The sequence below is a fragment of the Delphinus delphis genome, chromosome 2 (assembly GCF_949987515.2).
Source record: "Delphinus delphis chromosome 2, mDelDel1.2, whole genome shotgun sequence".
In the NCBI taxonomy this organism is placed as follows: domain Eukaryota; kingdom Metazoa; phylum Chordata; class Mammalia; order Artiodactyla; family Delphinidae; genus Delphinus; species Delphinus delphis.
Window position 1 is genome coordinate 62,607,922 of NC_082684.1, and position 20,246 is coordinate 62,628,167.

A 20,246-nucleotide genomic window follows, 5' to 3' on the forward strand; every position below is an offset into this window, starting at 1 on the left:
AACTAGGGTATTTTTTTTCTTCTCTCAAAGTGATTCAGTTAATTATGTCCATATATTCATAATTGTAAGGTGGATGAGTTGGGTAAAACTGAAATTATGAAGTCTGCAGAGAGATTCTATGAGGTTTAGAATGTAGAATATAAGAAAGGAATGAGTAAAAGTCAGAGCAATGAAGTGCTTTGTTTTAATCTCCCTCAGCCCTCCCCATCCCAACTGCTTTCGCATGGGGTTTTATGTATTTATTTTTTTCGCTTATTTGTAATCCAACAACGTGAAAAAATTGATTTGCGGTAAGCTCAGAGTGAATAATAATAATAAAGCAAACACTACAGATACTAAGAACGCTTGATTAACATGTTGAAAGTTATTTTTTAAAATATTTTAAGGTAATATATAGTCGTTTAAAGGCTAACTATTCAAACAGTCAAAAAAGAAATTTCCTTTCACCCACTGACCACCATACAAAGTTCTCTGACCAGAGGTAACTACTTTAGCAGGTCTCTTACATGTTCTCTTCCCACACTTTTAAGTCCTTTCTTCTCATTACCGTCCTTCACACATGTTACTGGCATACTCTAATTATACGTATTCTACATAATATCTTGTTTCAAGCATTTTATTTTTTCCTAGGCAACTTTTCTAGCTCAAGAACTTTTTTTAGGCTTTAAAATTATGTTTTAGGATTATTTTTTAGCGAAATGAAAGAACAGTCTATCCTAATTATTTTTTTACCTAAGACCTAAGCGCATGCAACTTTTTATTCAGACCATCGAGTGACACCCAAAATTCCTCTGCCAAACGCTCTAATGAAGGCAACTCATTAGCAAATGACACAGCTCATCTGTTAAATCCAGCCTGTGACACTGCAGAGTTGGAAACAGCCCCAATTCGTTACTGTTAGTCTAATCTGGGTAAATGATGTTCTCGCATAGCAAGCAGATAGCAGTCCTCTGTCACTCTACAAACAAGGCTTGTTTGCTACACTCCCCCACAACAAGCCCCAGGGAGGGTGCCGGGTCATTGTATTACTGCCTTTGCCCAATGCTCATGCCTAAGAACTTTAACAAACTGCATAGCCACTGCCCAGAAAGAATTGTACGTGATTTCTGTCCTATTTTAGCTCATGATTTTTTTTTAACCGATGGAACAAATAAGAAGTCACAATTAGAGTTTTACCGTTTGAAATGATTCATAGTAAACCCAAGAATGTGAGTGATAACATTTTTCTAATTATTCCTCCCTGAAATGTTCCTCCTGAGACTTTCCAAAGAAGGAGAATGCGGTAGACTAAGGGTAAGATTTCATTCCTATCTTTGTGTGGTACAGGCAAGTGTTATATAAATAACTGTATAAGTAAAGATATTGGTATGTTAGAACAGAGAGAGAGAAATGTCAACTGCGTTTTCATATTAACTGTTATTAAAAATGCTCTGGTCATGGGGATCACCTGGATAATTTTTCTTTTTTTTTTCTGCAAAACGCTTAATTGTTTCCATTTGCTCCAAGACTTGGGAGAGGGCCCCAGGGTGGTTAAAAAGCTGCCTGGTGGCTGAGGAGCGGGGCTTCAGGCAGAAGCCCTGACACCAGAGGGGCTCCTCAAAGGCGGCTAGGCTTCGCAGGCTCCTAGTCGTGCTTGAGGGTGAGCCTTTCGAAGAGATACTCGCCCAACCCCGCCTGGGCACCAGCCAGCCTGCGGAGGTTGATCACGTGGTCGCTCATCTTCTTGATGAGTTTCACCTGCTCTTCTAGGAAGCGGCTCTCCAGGAAGTCATAGAGTTGGGGCTCTGCGTGGACAGAACCCAGGTCATGCAGATCCAAAAGGGGCGGGTTCAGGTTCTTCTCCCTGAGAATGCCGGCTTCCACAGCGTCCTGGGTTTTTACCCCATTCTTCTTGAGGTGGCTTCTGCACCTCCGCAGCCCTGGTTTTGCATTTTCAAGAGACGCTTGGCGCCCTTGCGCTTCTCCTTGGCCAATTCGTGGAAACAATGGCCCACGCCCTCCAGGGCCACATCGTGGAGGTGGAAGTAGATGCCCAGAGAGAGGTAGGTGTGGGAGGCCCCACAGGTGCATGTTAACCGGGTGGTTGACTTTCGCCTCCACATCGGTGGAATAATTCTGATGATCTGGGAGCTTATGGTTGATCAGTAATAAGGAGCTAAACTCAAAAAACAGTGTTGTCTGGTCCCGGTGGCCTAGGATAGCTGATGGCTGATTCCGAAGGTTGCAACTGGAAAAAAGGTTGGAGGGTGGTCAGAGACTGGAGCAAGGGGCGCACCTAGGTCTCTTTTGTCCAAACACTGTTAAAGCAAGAGCCAGATCTGGGGGACCGCTGAGCGCACTGCTGGATAATTCTTTTCATAAGCTATTTCCTGTCATTGTGATCAACTAACAAATCTTCACCACATCCTGAGAGGTAAACAGGGTCTTTATAGTTAATTTAAAAAAGAAAGAAAAAAAAAGGATGGCACAAATAGTGAAAATCTGTTGTACGTTGAACTGTTAGTCTCTGCATCATTGGAGGTTTTATTTCATTGCCATAAAAATCTAATGACAATATTTTCACCTGGAATATTTACCAAGAAATAACCTTTCTCTTTCAAAAACTGAGTAGAATACCTATGTAGGGGATGCTTCCTGTTTTAAGTGTCTACATTAAGAAAGAAAGTTTCTTTTCCTGTTTCCCAAGGAAACTCCCAAGTAAACTCCTAGTTTCCTTGGGAAACTTCAACAAAGAGGGCCTCATTGTAGTTCACTCAAACTAGATGACTCCCCGTTTTCCATATCTGTTCTCCTACATCCCGCTTTTACTGGGGGTGGGCCTTCTCTTTGGGGCTCTCCTCACTCCCGAATCTGGTTGTCCAATTCCTTTTCCTCGTTCAAGGCCTAGGTCGAATGCTCTCTTCTCCATGAAGCTTTCTCTGCTGTCCTACTGAGAAGGAATCTCTCCCTCTACTGAACTATGAAAGCAATTTGTCTTTCTACCTCTCAGTTGTTTATATACATTTCATCACCCCTGCTTAACTGTAGGCATCTTGGGCGTAGGATCCAGTCTGAACCGATTCTAGTGCCTTACGCATTGTGAGTATTCAATAAATATCTCGAGTGAATAACTTTTACCAAGAGGATTCTGGTCATGGACCCATCATTATGATGGCAAAGAGTTCCAAACGTAGAGTCCAAAACCTTTCAGGTACACACACAGAAAGTCCATTGTGCTTCTGTAGTGCCTCATTCCTTGAGAAATGACCAGATTCCAACAGTCCCTCTCCTCCTATGGCAAAAAAGTTGTGTGCAGTGTGGGTGACATCATGGGATTTCTCACTTTGTCCCCTTGTCTGGTTAAAGATAAACTCTAATCAACCCTGGCCTCTTTCCTAGATGCCTATTTGTCATTCAGGTTATCAAGCAGAAATAGTTTATTTTAAAAAATTATAAAAGCTGACATTTTTTGAGGGTTGTATGCCAGGAGATGTACTGAGGATTTTATAAATGTTGTCTCATTTGAGCCTCACAACCAGACATGAGGGAGAAGCTATTACCCACACATCACTGGGAGGGAACTGCGCTGAGCGGTTAGATGTCTTTCCCAGTTATACTACGATTCTGGGAAAGAGCAGAAGCAGGACTCAGGTCTGTTTACATCCATAATCTGAGGTCTTAATCCTTCTCCTTCCTTTTTTCCAGCTTCACAGTTTTCTTCACCCCCTCCCCTCAGTGAGCTTCCCATGGAACAGTTGAACTCAGGGGATATTTGTACACTTTTGTGGGAACTGGTTACCCAGAGCAAACCTTACTCTAGGGACTCTAGACAATGATGCTCTGTGTGTCCAGCAAAAACACCCATCTTCAACCGAAAATAATTTACTGAAAATCCCATTTCTACCTAATTCTATACGGTATGGGCGGTTTGGGGTGCAGTTAGGAAACGAAAGGAGGCCGAGTAAAGACACAAACGTTTCTCTTCACTTGTAGGGAAGGTGCTGTCACACAGCTGAGCATGGAAATGGGTTTCACACCAGGGAGGTGGGCTTAGGTGTGAAAGAGATGATCCCCTAGCCCACCTGGGAGCTGTGGCTGTCAGCCTGGGATACACCAAGGCCCAGATACCCCAAGCCCCAGTGTTTGCAAGGCAAATCCATGCTGATACATGGAGCGATAACAGAGCTCCTGGAGAAACCTTCTGCTTGGCGTTAGGGTAGAAAGAACAGCGATGCCCTTCATCCAATACAAAATTTCCAACACAAAGGTGAGAGAAAAACCGAACATTTACTCAAAGAAAAAGGTAAAAACCCATCTGATAAACCCTGCCACAATATTTTCTTCAAGTTTTATTTATTCAGCATTTATACTAGTGGTTCGCAAATTTTAGGATGTAAAATTACCTGGGTGGGTGGGAGGTGGTGTTAAAATGAATAGGCCCAGATCCTTTCCCCTAAAATTCTGATTCTGTGGGTTTAGGGTGAGTTCCTGGGCTCTGAATTTTAGACCACATCCAAAGAGATTCTCTTGTTCCTCATCAGAGAAGTAAATTCTAAGAAAACAAGTCTGAAATGTAGGCAAGTGCTCTGAGAGCTGACGTTCTGTGGGCTTATTTAGGATGAAGCTTATTAATAACATTCTCCAGGAATGCTGTCTTCGGAGAGCTGGTAACGGCTGACAATGCCTTCAGCTACTGCCAGAAAGTTTCCTGTTCTCCTTCAACAAGGAAAACTTGTTCTAGGAAAACTTTGAGACAGGACCGAGGGTGGGATAGGGGCAGAGGAGCTGTCCCTGTGTGGGTGAGAGGAAGCACCTGTGCCTCTGCTGGTCTTAGCTGGGCAGGCCTCCCAGGCACTCTGCAGGAGGCAGGTCAAGGGACCCCTAGGCTTCAAGGAGGATCGTTTTCTGAGGGAGGGCTCAGCGAATCTGAAGTCCCGAACAACAGATCTTTCATTCATTCGACAGTTGTAGGGGCCTCTTATGTATCCACGCGGTAGGCCTGGGCCTTGCACATGCTTTTCTCTCTTCCGGGAGGGCCGATATCCCCCAGCTTCGCCTAGTTAATTTAATCCTTCCAGACCTGGCCTACCTAATGAGGCCAGTTCCCCAGGATATGCCCTCATGTTATCATTAACCTGGGAAATGGGATTCCTTGATTCATGCCTGTCTCTCTCATTTGTAAGCTCCATGAGGGCAGGGGCCATGTTATTTTATGTTTTAATATTTTTATCTCTGAGTCACTGGATTTCAGCAAAAATAATTTGCTGAAACCCAGTTTTCAGAGTGACTGCTGCATTTAGCAATGTACCAGTTTAACAGAGTGGATTATTTTTCTGTTATAAATTATACAGCAAATTGTATTAGAATGTTTTAACAGCTTTTGATGATTTCTATAAAGTTCATTGGTTTTAATTTTGTCTTCATAAAGCATTTTAAGGAAAGTTTGATTGTTAACAGCTAAGGATCATAGAATGGTTTAGCCTTTTAGAGTATATATTAAATATTCAGGAAAGGGTATTTAGTAACCAGTAACCAAAGCTTAAAGATTAGTACCCTAATTCTTTTTTTATATATATATATAAATTTATTTATTTATAGCTGTGTTGGGTCTTCGTTTCTGTGCGAGGGCTTTCTCTAGTTGCGGCGAGCGGGGGCCACTCCTCATTGCAGTGCGCGGGCCTCTCACTATTGCGGCCTTTCTTGCTGCGGAGCACAGGCTCCAGACGCGCAGGCTCAGTAGTTGTGGCTCATGGGCCTAGCTGCTCCGCGGCATGCGGGATCCTCCCAGACTAGGGCTCAAACCTGTGTCCCCCTGCATTGGCAGGCAGATCCTCAACCACTGCGCCACCAGGGAAGCCCAATACCCTAATTCTGACATTCATTCCCTTAAGTGTGAAATTGCTAAAGAGGGATTCAGAGTAACTAAATTAACATGAAACACAGGGATTTTAGACACTAACTGCTAGTCATATAAAATCAAGGCTGATATGCCATTTGAGGCATTGGTGAAAGAATGTAAAAATGCTTAAAGAGAAATCCAAAGTGGCATTCAGAAAGATGGGGAAACTAAGTCAGTTGAAACAATCTCATTCCATGTATAATGCTGTAATTTAAAATTTTAATTGCCAGAAACAAAAGTTAAGTCCACCATGCCACCAAGCAATTGTAAAAAGAATATTAATTAATCATGGTTATAATTTGAAAATATTAGACAATTACAGAAATTAGAAGTAGCCGAAGATTCCATTTTTATTTTCTAGCAAGGAGAAATTGAGGTACTTTTACATGATTGTAGTGCACCAAAAATTTTGAAATAAAAGGGCAAATGTGTTCAATGATACATAAAGGAAGTAAGGAGGCTCATGAGGGGTTGGCATGATTAAATGAATGACAGAAGTTTAAATTTGACTTACATATTACCATAAAACTAAAATTTACAAAAAAGAATTTAAAAGATTAGTTAAAAATTCTAAAAATGCTAAAAAGATAGGTAAAATAAAAAATGAAGGAAATGTAATAATTATTATAAGGAAATATAATAATAGGAAATGATGAAGCAACAACATCATATACCGAGGCCATTATTCCTCTTAGAAAAATGGCAAAAATAATCCTTGAAGTGCTAAAGAGTTGACAAAACTGTAAATGACTTAAAAAAAGAAATCTGTTTCAGACTGTATATTTCTAAGAAAAATAACTAAAATTTTGGGTAACTTACTCTTTATCCATAAGAAGAGTAAACTATCCATAGCTTTTGACAAATTATAGTTCTTCAAAATGCTGCTATAAAAAGCAAATAAAAACTGACTAAGACCATCCTATAAAAATTGTAAATTGTACAGTTAAACTTGTTTTTGATAGATAGCTACATTTGGTAAATCTGACAAATTAGTGATTCAGTAATCGACCATTTGATGCATTCATTTTGCAGGGTTGATTTTTGGCCAATTAGCCAGTTTCTTTCTTCAGAGTTTCTTTTATTTACCATCTCCAAAACCTGTTGCAGTGCCTGGTATGCAGAAGATGCTTGATAAACAGTGGATGAATAAATGAATGGATGAACTGTGCTGGGGCAGGGGAATATAAAGGCAAATAAGACCGTCAGGGTTCTTGGCTTCGTGAAGCTTACATTCTCCACTGAGTGGTAGTTCAACTCTTTTCGGTTACAATCTTTATATAACCGTAGAGCGACTTCATCTTCGTGTTGTACTGGTTCTTGATTCATAGGAGCAGCTTTACTGTACCGTTACACTACATTTGGTATTTAAATGGAAATAGAACTTCATTCCATAGAAAGGTGGAAGACTTTTTCAAATAGGCCAGAGTGAGGCAATATTACACAGGCTTGTTTGGCAGTAAAATTTCTGATAAAATGATTGAAACTCTAAAGGTAAATTCCGTCTACGTGACATTCGCACAACACTTCATTCTGAAGTGATTGTCAAACAGATGCAAGAGAGAGAGAGAGAGGGAGAGAAAAGCAAGCAGAGAGGAAGGAAGAGCCAGCCAGTCCTCTTCCCCCCACCCCGCACCCCCCATTCATCATGGAGGAAGTGCTCACACAAATCCCATCCCAGGAAGTCACAGCTGGGCTGAAGTCTTTTTTTCTTTTCTTTTTTTCTTCTACCCCTTCAACTCGTCTCCTTGTCCCTGATCAGAAACGAAGGGAAATGAGGTAAATGTAAACCCATCCCAAGCTTCACAAAGTCGACAGATGACAGGTAGGACGTGCAAACGGAGAGCCCGGCCCCTTGCGCACTGCCCGCGGTATCCTGAGCTCTTGGGGAGCTGGTACAGTAAGAGCCAGAGGCTTTTCCTGTGCAGTGAATTGGAATTAAACATGCTAATTTGAGGTCTCTTTCAAGTATTTTGTTTAACTCCATTGGCCTTTAATTCCTTTATATTGCATCATTTAATGTAATGTTATTTATATATGAAACATGTTATGCTTATTAACCAACGTGCAAAAATCCAAAGTACAGATTTTCTGTAATGGGCTAATTACAGGACTTTAAAGCCACCTACTGAGTTTTGCTGAGCTTCACAACAGGTTCACTGAACTGGATAAATTTATTCAAACGTGTGGAAATGAACCCCATTCTATGTGCAACGGTACTGGGAAAACACACAAATTATACCTCAATACCAGTTTAATGGGTCAAACAGTGAACCTGAATACTGAACTTATCTACATCTTAAACTAGTGGGGAGGCTTGTGGGAAGAAAGGGAGTTTCTCCCTGTTTGTAAACAGCGGTAATAAAACAATAAGCCTGGCAATTAGGAGCCAGTTCTCCACACTCAGAAGACAGAAGGGGCTTGCCTTCCAGTGACCTTTGAAAATACACAACTTTCATAACCCAACCTGAGTGGAATGGAGTGACGAAAGCTCAGCAAACACACATCTCAAGCACAGCCCTTTAATCTTTGCTGTGGAGAACAAGAGGTGCCTTTTCTTGTGTCATGGTTTAGGAAGACTTCAGCACAGAGTGTTCAGAGTTAGACACACAAGTAAGGTATAAATGTGTGGTGGAATTAAACACCGTCTTCAAACCAGCTTTTTACCCCTGAGCTGGATCAAAACAACAGAGATATGTTGATCATGTTAGTATTAATTCTTCATTAATCCATTCTTAAATGGATTTTTTTTGCATTTGAGAGTTCCAGAGGATTTTATACTCCATATTTAGAACTATTTAGAACTACCATATTTAGAACTACCATATTTAGAACTATTATCCCATTATAAGAATACAAAGACTGGGCGGGGGCGGGGGTGGGAGAAGAAAATGGAGGCTATAGACAGAGGTTTGAGAACCTTGTCAGGGACAAAGTTGAAAGAAAAGACCCTATTTGCTATGTTGCATCATTGCCAATGGAAGTACTGTTTTCCAGTAGAGAAACACACACACACATGCACATATACACGCGCATACACACATATATGATCATTTCTATCCCTTAGATGAAGATGGACATGACTTTGATTCTTTGATAGGTTTCCGTAGTAGATCTATCAATTTTGTCATGAAAGAGAAAAGAAGGTCATTTCCAAGCCTGAAAGAGCTCCAGTCTTGTCCTCAGGGCACCTTCTTTACAATGTACAATCCACCCCGTGACTGACAGTTGGGTGTTGATAACCTAATTCATGCCTGTCTCTTCAGTGAACGCTGGTGTGCCCAGCTCTCAAAGCAATGAGCCTGGATTTTCAGAGCGCTCTCCGAAAGTGCCACGTATACCAATAAAAAGAGAGATCTGCAGGAAATGAGGTGTGACGCAGGCCAGCTTCACCAAGACTCTCGGACCAAGAAATAAGAATTTAAATATGAAATACTAAAATTTAACACATGACTGAAACAAAATAAATGGTGTACCAGTGAAAGCATTTGAGGTAATTAATCAATGCTGTGTTTGTACATATCATTAAATATATTATACTCAGTTTAGATTTGATTTCTATGCTCCTTTTATAAAGAGTTAAAAGAAAAATACATTTGAATTCACGCTGATACCGAAAACATGCTCCTAGCTTCTAGTTTTTGGGATTTCAAATCATTTCCATTAACAAACAGCTATTTGCCCTCTAATAAAATATGTCATTATGCTTTATTCACATCGCACAAAAGAATCACTGAAAAATCGCCCCAATGATGGCCAATAATTACACATTTTGCTCCTGTGCTAGCGATGAAGAAATCTGTTCATTGGAGAAAGCAGGTGCTGGGGCATCAAGCTAATAGTCAATGTGAGCCGTGGTAATTAGCCACAGCGATTGCTAAAATTAACAATTAGCTAACATGCAATTCTCTTTTTTGCAGGCTGCAGTTTACTTTGTATAATCCTTGCATGTTCTTAGTAATTATTCTGACAGCTTATTATTTTTATTTTTTCTGGTTTGAACACAGCTTTAACATTTGCATCGGGCGACCCAAATGTTCAACAGGCAGGGGCGAAACAACTGCTTGACTAGGCGTTTTTCTGAGGCCACATTTGGTGGTTGATCTTAACTTTTCATGGTTGGGGAGGGGACGGTTATAGGGATAAGATCTCTGAGTCTTTCACGGCTATTGTCTTCTCCCCTCAGGCCTTCACTTGGTCATCCCGAAGCTTTTACAGGGAAAACTGCCCAGTCAGCGGCAATTCAGACTCGAGGGAACACTCCAGGGCTGAACACAGTCAGCCGGTCAAAACATCTTCTTTTCATTCTTCTTCCCTGGAGTGTGTCTTTGGTTAATGCATTCACTGTCCTCACACAATACCCTCCACACCCCCCCTCCCCTTACTGAGGGAGAAAATGCAGCATCCTGTGTGGATTGTTCTGGTCAGGGACTCTACGCTGGGATAATATCGCTAGAGCCTTCCAGTGGAATAAGCCTGGTGAACCCTCAGCCTGTGTGTGAAAGAAAAAAGAAAAAGAAAAATTAAATGGCAAGGGAGTAATTTGTTTCCAGAAAACCTCCGGGAGGGAGAGATGCGATGAAAGCTCTTAAAGCATTTAAGTAAGATAAACCGTGGCAACAACTTCAGCAAACTGCTCTTCCAGATTGTATTCGTTTCCTGTGCGGGCCAACAAATCGCCACAGACGTAGGGATATAAACGATACAATTTTATTTTCATACAGTTCTGGAGGTCAGAAGTCTGAAATGGGTCTCACTGGGCTAAAATCAAGGTGTCACCAGGGCTGCGTTCCTTTCCTTACCTTTTCCAGCTTCTGGAGTCTGCCCACACTCCTTGGCTTGTGGCCCTTCAGAGCCAGCAATATTTCCTCCTCTCACTGTCCAGCCTTAGTCATGGCTCCCTTTGACCACAGCTGGGAGAGATTCTCCAATTTTAAGGACCTATGCAATGACATTGGGCCCACCTGGATAATCCAGGCTACTCTCCCCATCACAAATCCTTGACTTCATCACAACATCTCTTTTGCCGTGTAAGGTAACATATCCACAGGTTCCAGGGGTTAGGACGCGGACATCTTTGGAGGGCCGTTTTTCTGCCTGTCACACACACCAATGACATATGTACATATGGTAAATTTGTGTTTCTCTACAGTTGTGAGTCATCACACATTTAGCGTCAGGGAATTGGACTATTGAGGACTGGTGGAGATTGGGGGCCGGGGGCAGTGGATGTCTGTGGCTTCCATAGACAGTAACTCTGTATTGGCCCTTCCATGCTAGGTGTCTTAACTAATGCACAGAGCCCGTGTAGGCCAGGCTTCGTCCTGTCCCTCCCTCCCAGGCTCCTGAGTTTGGAGGGCCTTTTCAGCCTCTTAGTAAGAGGGCTGCCTCTTAGAGTACAGGCTTGGCCTGGCTAAGAGCTATCATCACGTGTCCTGTGCTTTACTATGGCGTTGGGCTGTAGCATGCTGGTTTACCGTGTGAATGAGTGAAACAGATTGCTGTCCACAGAAACTCTGAATTACATCAAGAAACACCACCCACTGCAGCCCTGAATTATAAAATGCTGGTGTATGGTCAGGCCACCCAAGATGGCTGTTCCCTTGCTCTCTGTACATCCCGCCCCCGCCCCCCGGCTTAACCAGCGCCTGCTTCACCTACACCCTACTCACCTGACTGACCTTCTTACCTACTTGCCCGTGCCCCAGCTGGTGATTGTTCTAGCTTTAGATCAGAGCTCTCCATTATGTTTATCAAGGGGTGGTGAGGGGCGTGCCACTCTGCTGGTTTCCCTGGTAACCGATGAGCCAACCTGATATCAATCCCCTAACTGGTAACCTCCCCCTGCCCTGGGAGCGAGCACAGCCGCCATGTTCTGCTTGCCGCCTGACGCACGTAGTGGGGTGTTGCTCCAGGACCTGCTTCTGACAAGTAAGCCCCTGCTGCCCGTTAAACCCTAGATGTCCCTGTCGCTGACTCTGTGCGCTTTCTTTGGTCTTGGAGCTGGGCAAGTACGGGCCTTGTAGGCCTGAGGGGTGCAGCCCGGCAGCTAGATTCCTGAGAGGTGCTGAGACCTTGTCTGTGTAGGGTGCGAGGTGATTGTCAGGGCTCAGAAAGGCTTCTGCAGACATGAGGATAAGCCTGGGGAATTGGGCCTTCGGACGGGCTGTGGGCTGCTAGAGGCTGAGGAGGGCCTGGCTTAGAAGGAGAGGTCAGGGAGGTGAGCCATGGCAGAGGCCGGGGCCAGACTTGGCGGTGGTAAAACGTTGCAACGTATTGTTTGTTTAAGTGGGAGGAAACTGGAATGAGCAGAGCCTGCCCAGAAGAGTTGAGCAGGCAGGAGTCAAACATCCAGAGAACAAATTGCTACCAAGTTGAACTAAGGTGAGAGCTCACATAGTCGCAGGTGTTCCTGGTCAGGCAGCAGAAGAGATGGGCATATTGAGGTGTGCCTTGTCTTAAGAAACTCTGCTCGTCAAATAGAAATGTGTTGGATTTTTTGCTTTACAAAATAATTCATCCAATCGGTTTGTTGATACAGTGAGCTCCTCGCATATATCTAAAACAGGATCCTAGCCACAAAAAAATGTACTGTCCACCCCCAACGGTATATCGTTGTATAAAGTGAGCCAAGCACACAAGCTAAGGCTCTTGCAAAACAGTGGACCAGGGGAAATTTGGAGCCAAAGCATAAAAATGCTTTGCTAAAAAGTTCAAGGTGTTTGCCTCAACTCAAGAGGCCGGTCAAGATATAGGGATGACGTTTTCAGTGGTGCGGCAAGGTCATCAGAATGATGGCAGTATGTTTAAGGGGAAATGTGTTCTAAGAAGGAGGCATCTCACCAGAGGATTGTCTTTATCTCATGTAAGAACAGCTGTAGCTTCCATGGAGGAAGTATGCTGGCTTAGAGCATGAGGACCGCCTTCTTTGTCTATGGCCTGCACTTTTTCTTCACTTCTGGCTTCTCAAAACAGTATTTAGTATTTAGGTCATTATCTTTTTGATTTACAGATGCCAAGACACACGGTGTTAGAAAATAGTTTAAGTTCCTAGAGGCAGGGCTGGTAGAGTTGGGAATAGAACCTAGAATCCCTGAATCGTGCTGTTGATGCTGTTGTTTTGGGGCTGTGTGTGCACAGTGTGGGCGAGAGAGTGGAGTGCGGAAGGTAGGGGTGTGTGGACATGGAAGGTGCGGGGGTGGGCAGGCAGGAATGGTGAGGGAGAGGGTGAGGCTGACATTGAGAAAACTATGCTTCTTCAGGGGCAAGGGCCCATGCAACCTCAGGTGTTGGGCATCACGGAAGATTCTCAAAGACAGGCTTCAGTGAATAAAAATGACTGAACCAGATGCTACGTTGTGGTCAGGGATGGCTGAGGAAAGGGAAACTGTAAAAAGCCACTGCAAAGAAAATGGAGGAGCAGGGGGCTAAGTAGCCAGGAATGAGACCACTCTCCTCAATCTAGATAGTTTTTGTAAGTGGAGCAAAGAGTCCAGCGTGTTTTTGCTAAACTTACTTAATGTGCCTACTCGTCGAGTGCAGCACAGGACAGGAAGCATAATTCCTAAAGTTCTCCAGCATAAGAGACTTCAGACCCAGCCTAGAGCATTTAACTGGGTAATGCCACGCCTCACAGATATGCAACGAGAACCAACCCCACCTTTGCCCCCCACCTCCAAACTGCTCTGCTATCACCTTTCAGCCTCATTCTCTCACCCTCTGCACCAGGAGATAGTTCACTATTACAACACCCAGAGAGGCATTGGAAGCTGGGTAGGTCATCTTGGGGAAAGATGGCAGTATGAATGTATAAGGGGTCTATTCAGATCAACGGTATTCAGTCCAGGGCAAAATATCAAGTGGAAAGAAGAATAACGCAGAAGAGGCTGTCGTGAGGTGTGTCTGTGTTTTCTAGGGACCCTCGGAAATGCTTGCTCTTGGTTCTTTTTCATTTGGTGTCGTTCCCAGTTTTTATTGGCGCTTAGTTTCCTGTGCTTCCGTTTAGAACAGAGTTTGGTAAGATTGCATTTGCTCCTTTGTTGAAGCCGGGATGACAGAACAATGTCTTGTGTATGGATTCTACTTTTCCAACACACTTTGGCACTTTCTTCTCTTCCTCCCAATTACTGCTCTCAGATCAAGATATCCAGCATTGTGCCGTATCCTTAGGAAGGCTCTCCACATCTTGAGGTTACCAGGGCGTGGAGGTCATTGATTTCTTATCTGACCCGTGACTTGTCAGTCTGTGACTAGTGGGCTGTTTCTAGTGTATAGACTGTCCAAATAGTGTTCAGGATCCCGGGTTCAAAGGAAGATGCATTCACTTCACAGTAAAGCCATATCAGAAGGGACATCCCTGCAAAACTTTACCACTGTGGAAACAGGAAATGGTACTTATGTTAGATCAGGAAAAGAAGAACTTGGCATCAAAAATTGACGCTTGGGTGCACTAAGTCCATATGTCCTCATTTAAGTACTATATGGGCAGCGTTGATTGCAGGCTATCTAACCTAATCACTGCAATAGCTCAGTGAGAAGCAGAGTCCTGTCATACAATAAAATGCTATTAATTTTATGTTTCTCATTAAAAACTTTAGGCAGTCTGGGTATTTTATTGCGACTTCTAAATGTAGAAATCTAATTTAAAATTTTACCCATTAAATGTCTCCACACTGGTGTTTTGGATGATCTAATGAGTGGCACCATGTATAGGCCACAAGGTTATAATCTGAATTTATGAACTGTAAAGAAAATACCAGTACGCTGACTAACTAATGAGCTTTTTAATGATGAGAAATAGATAAAGCTTAAAATGCAGAATGTTTATCAAGGACCTCAGACAATAGCAAAGTGGAGCAATTTAGAAGTACTTAGCAGTGCTACTGCTGTGACAGAGAGAAGTGAACTATTTTCTTTCATTTGAAAGCACTGCTTTTCATACATGGGAGTCATTTCTATATTTTCTTAACTAAAATCAAATGTCCTGGTATAATCCTCTTTTTAGCAGAGTTCAAAATATAAATGATCTATTGATACCACTTTGATAAAGCACGAGAAAACGCCTTTACGAAAGGGGGGGATATCTGAATATCGACATGGGATAGTGGGATCCTGGGTTTCAAGGGGGTGATGGTTGAGACTTAGGGAAGCGGAGCAGCTTTAAACACAGTCATGCTGCCTGGAGAGAGTGGCAGGGCCCTGGCTGGGCTGACATGGCATCCCCATCTCAGGTGATTTATAGCAAGTCTGGACTTCCAAAGAGAGTGTCTGAAGTTTGCCTGTGGCTGCCTTTGCCCTTGCGCTCTGCAGCATAAAAAGAATTAATAAAGTTACACCTTGTCGTTTAAAGGCTCTTTATCTCGGGCCTCTAGAATGTGGCACCCCAGACATTTCCGGGATGTAGGACCGGCCTGGGAGAGATGAGTCATTTCAGAGCACTTGGGTCCCCAGGCAGCTATTGGGGTCTGAATGTGCCCTCCTCAGTTTAAAAACTCCAAGTCTAAATTCCCATGACCGGGGAGGAAAGGAAAGGCTGGGATATGCTGTCATGCTGGGGCTCTGCTTATTGTTGCTGCCATTGCTGTTGTTAATAAGGAACTAGACTGAGCTTGTCTTTTCCTTCTCAGGAAGTGCGCTTTCTAGCTGGTTCATTTAACTGTTCTTGCTTGAACAATGGAAAGGCCCCCAGAGAGTGGGGCTTTCATGGTTTTTGACATACAACACAAACCTACTGGCCCTGACAGTTTCAGTCCTCTGTAGGAAACAGGAGAGGTGGCGATGGAAGGAGCAGGGAGAAGCAAATCCTGGGGTATTAATGGCTAGAGGTGGTGGGCTCTGGTGGCAAGCATGAGGTCTTTGGTGTGTCAGCCCTGGATTTGAGCCACAGCTGTCAGCAAGCTGCTTAACCTCCCTGAGCTTTGGTTTGTTTATGCCTTATGAGGATGAGGCCCGAGCCCAAGCAGTGTTGGCTTCATCCATTTCAAAGGAGTCAGAACAGAGAGGGGAAGAAGTCCCTGAGTAAGGTCCTGCCAGAAGCCCACTGGCCCTGGATTCTCAGCCAGGATAACTCTGCACTGCCTCCTGCCTTCTACTCATCTCACTCCTCCCTGTCACCTCTTAACTTCTTCTCTTCTCTTTTATTTTTTTTTTTAATTATTTTTGGCTGCACCGCTCAGCTCGAGAGATCTTAGTTCCCCCACCCAGGCCCCGGCAGTGAAAGGGTTAAGTCCTAACCACTGGACCGCCACGGAATTCCTTCCTTCTCTTCTCTTTACTCCCCTTTCAATCCTGAAAATCCTCTTTGATTTGAAAACAAATCACCCCAAACTTGCCACATCTGAGTTTAGTTCAAATTGCTTGGCCAGTCAAAGCAGAAGTTCTTTCCCATGACTTAATTATAATCTACATTTGGATTTATTTGCCTTAGACAAGACCTTGATTCAGGATTTCCAGCTAAAATACAGAACCAGCTAAATCTGAATTTCAGATAAACAAGAAATAAGTTTTTAGTCTAAACTCGTTCTACGTAATATTTGTATTTTCGTTTGCTAAATCTGGCAGCCCTCGTTAACTAACTGTGAGCTACGTTCTCCTCGATAATATCTTGACTTTGTAGCTTTCACAGTTTACCAATCCCCAGATTTTATTTCTTGAATAGTACGTCTCATAAACGTATCTGTCTATAATCAGCCTCGTATAACGCAAAGAGCATTTGCATGCTTGTTCTGCTTTGCTTTTGCCAGGCTCTCCGCTTTCCATGTGTCCCAGGTGTATGGCCTTGACCGATACAGACACGAGTTTTGTAGATGGGCCATGGGGAGGAGCCAGAATTGAGGAAGGCATGGAGGACATCTGTGCTCCACGAAATTCAGTGTGGTCCTATGTGTGATGGGGTCAGATCCGGGCACCACCAACTGGGCCCATTCCTCCTCTCTTTCCCCTGCTTAGGGCTGCAGTGCCAGGCTGCTGGGCACCTGATGGGGCACTGGGGAGGCCACTACTGCAGGAAGCAGGGGTCCTATAGGGGTCCATGAATTTGGATGGGAAAAAATACATCTTTATGTTTATAACCCCTTTCAGGGCTGCAGGCAATCAAAACAATGACTGTCAGTACCTGGGATTGTGCCGCCAAGGAAGATCACAGGGTTCTTTGTCTTTAATAACACATTAAGGTTATTACGGATAGTCAAAATTTAATTACTCTGTAAGACTTCAAAACTGCAGGAGCTGCCAGATTTGTCCATAGATCTTATTATTTAAAGTATTAAATTCACTAACAATAAATCATCATAAAATTGCGTATATATAAATTTGCTTTTTAAATGTTTTGATAACTTTATTTCAGTATAGTTGGTTTTCTTTGTCATCCTGAGTATTTTCTTTTATGCATTTAAAGACATTCTGAGGGCTTCCCTGGTGGCGCAGTGGTTGAGAGTCCGCCTGCCGATGCAGGGGACACGGGTTCGTGCCCCGGTCCGGGAGGATCCCACATGCTGCGGAGTGGCTGGGCCCGTGAGCCATGGACGCTGAGCCTGCGCGTCCGGAACCTGTGCTTCGCAACGGGAGAGGCCACAACAGTGAGAGGCCCGCGTACCGCAAAAAAACAAAAACAAAACCAAAAAAAAAACAACAACAACAACAAAAAAATAAAGACATTCTGAGAAGAGGTCCACAGACTTCATCAGACTGCCAGAGGGCACACACAAAAGAAAAAGTTATGAATTTGGACTAAAGGAAGATCTGAGCTCATGTAGATATAATTTACTTTCCCAAATCCATTGTCTCCAAAGCAAAATGGGCCAAACTCTCCTCATTTTCTCTTCCAAGTGCATACTACCAACTGAAGACCGCCCTGTTATGAATTCCAAGTTGCTTTTAATATTCCTCTTAACCTGAATTTTACCTGCTTAGAATGTTTTCAAGGGAGTGTGATTTCTGTAGAAGTACCAAGTCTTCCAGGGGATTGTAAATGGTAAAAGAAAAAGAATTAAGATCAGAGCCTAAGTTTGCCTTCACCTCTTGGCTCCATTTTCAAACGCGTTGTAATTAGGATCACTATAAAAGCCAATATGGCACAAAAACTATAGTCCATAAAAATATTAAATATAGAAATATGTTGGGTAGGAGAGCAAAATTGCATTTATTTGTTACATTTAGATGCAATCCCTGGGCATTTGCTCCCTTGAATACAACTCCTCTCTACCTCCTTGTTGGTGAGCTTGCGAGCTCAGGAAAAGAAGGGCTCCGGCTTAGGAAAGAGGGAACCAATGCAGAGAAAAGGGAGCCTTTGCTGCCCACACCTCTTTGTTATTTGTGAGCTTCCGTCCGAGGGCTCTGGAGGAGGCGAGGGGCCTAGAGATGGGGGAGTGCGTGCTGGAAAATGGGTGGCTTGCTGGGTGGGAAGCGGGGGTGCCTGATCGTGGCTTGGAGGGGCAGCGGGGCGGGGTGGGGGGACACGAATGAATGCCTGCGGGTTGAACTGGGAGAATAAAGCCACGAAGGAACCAGTCTCATTAAAGAATCCATTTCCCATTTTCAGCAGTTTGCTACATTAACAAGCTGAGCTGTGAAAGGATTAGATCCGCTAAGTGAGAGCCTGTTCTGTGCACCACTGCTAAACACGTTTCAGAAAGCAGTGGATTCGCCTTAAATGAGTATCTGCTGGAGGAGCAAAGCCCTAGGAAAACAAAGGGGCACGCCAGGGTAAGCTAATAATTCCCGCTGTGCTTTGAGGGCAATGAAATGACTGCAGCCCTGAGAACTTTTTCTCCCTCCCCTGCAGTTGGTATAAACATAAGAGCCATTTTGATGATCATATCGACACTTCGGCAACAAGTTGCTTCCCAGGTGCCAACTAAATGTCACTCTCCAAAGGGTTAAATGGACTCAAAGGTCTCAACCTCAAATATTCTTCTTCTGCGTCCATTTAGTATACATACCTATTAAAGAAAACGATGGGCATAGATTCATCTCCTGTCTACAGATAATCGAATGATACAAGAACAAATCTACCACCAGCTGCTTCGTCCCATGCTATGCTTTGACTGGAAGGGGAAAGCCAAGTTTCGAGCTGGGTCTAGCCTGACTCAGGCCCTAACTTGTGAGTCCTGCTATTCTAACCCTTTCTCTTGATCTGCTTTTCAGCCTGTCTCGGAGCACACAGCTCAGCGCAGCAGGGAAGTTGCTTAGCAAAGGGCCACCCACTTGCCTATTATTCCTTCCTAGCCTGTGACATGACACAAGAACAAAGTAGACATTAACCGCTACATTAAACCCAGAAAGAAAGTAATCAGCAACCTGTTATTCCCTTAATAAAGGGAAACACATGCAGTGTGAAATCCAGAAGACTAATCAATAGCGGCAGACAATGCAATGTGCCAAACAAATTGCAAATCAATTAGAATCCTTGTTTTCTTTGAAATGGTTCACTATATCTAAAGCAATTACTCCTTCATTAGACCTAATTTAACAGCATGACTGCCCTGGCTACAACTGGCAGCGTCTGGCTATCAAATGGAAGAAGGGCAGTTTATTTCTGTCTGTCTGTGAGTCTAGCACCAATCAAAAAAAAAATTGAATTCCTTTATACGACAGAAACTTTTAATGAATGGGTGGTGTCTTAATCAAAATATCAATACCAAAATGACAATACCTCCCCCCAAGGGAAATTAAAAGAGAAAAGAACTACAAGAATTACTGAATAAGAATTTGTGGTTACAAAATGTATTTCTTCTTTTTATGCTAGCCTAAAGTAGATAAAAATGACATTTAAATATGTAAAGTCTTTTTAGCTTTTCAACTTAAAACTTGATACTAGTTCTAGGACTTTTGAAAAGAGAAACCTCCTGAAACCTTCCAGGAATTTGGAATATTCTTGTAAATGATCACATAAAAAAGTACTAGTTCACTTTATTTGTAAAGCTGTTTTAAAAATAGCTTTATTGAGGTATGTCTTACATACAATAAAATTCACCCATTTAAAATGTACATTTGATGACTTTTGACAAATGTATACAGTCGTGTAACCACCACCTCAATCAAGATATAGAACATTTCGGGACTTCCCTGGTGGTGCAATGGTTAAGAATCCTCCTGCCAATGCAGGGGACACGAGTTCGATCCCACATGCTGTGGAGCAACTAAGCCCATGCGCCACAACTACTGAGCCTGTGCTCTAGAGCCCGCGAGCCACAACTACTGAGTCCACGCGCCGCAACTACTGAAGCCCGCGCACCTAGAGCCCGTGCTCCGCAACAAGAGGAGCCACCGCAGTGAGAAGCCCGCGCACCGCAACGAAGGTCCCCCTCCAAAAAAAGATATAGAGCATTTCTATCACCCCAATAAGTTCCCAGGTTCCCTTTTGCAGGAGGTC

At 43.3% G+C, this 20,246-nt stretch overlaps 1 pseudogene; it reads right to left on the reverse strand.

The window, feature by feature from the left end:
- Window positions 1-1,623: 1,623 nt before the first annotated feature.
- Window positions 1,624-12,006, reverse strand: LOC138413949 (ferritin light chain pseudogene; annotated as a pseudogene).
- Between the last annotated feature and the right edge of the window lie 8,240 nt (window positions 12,007-20,246).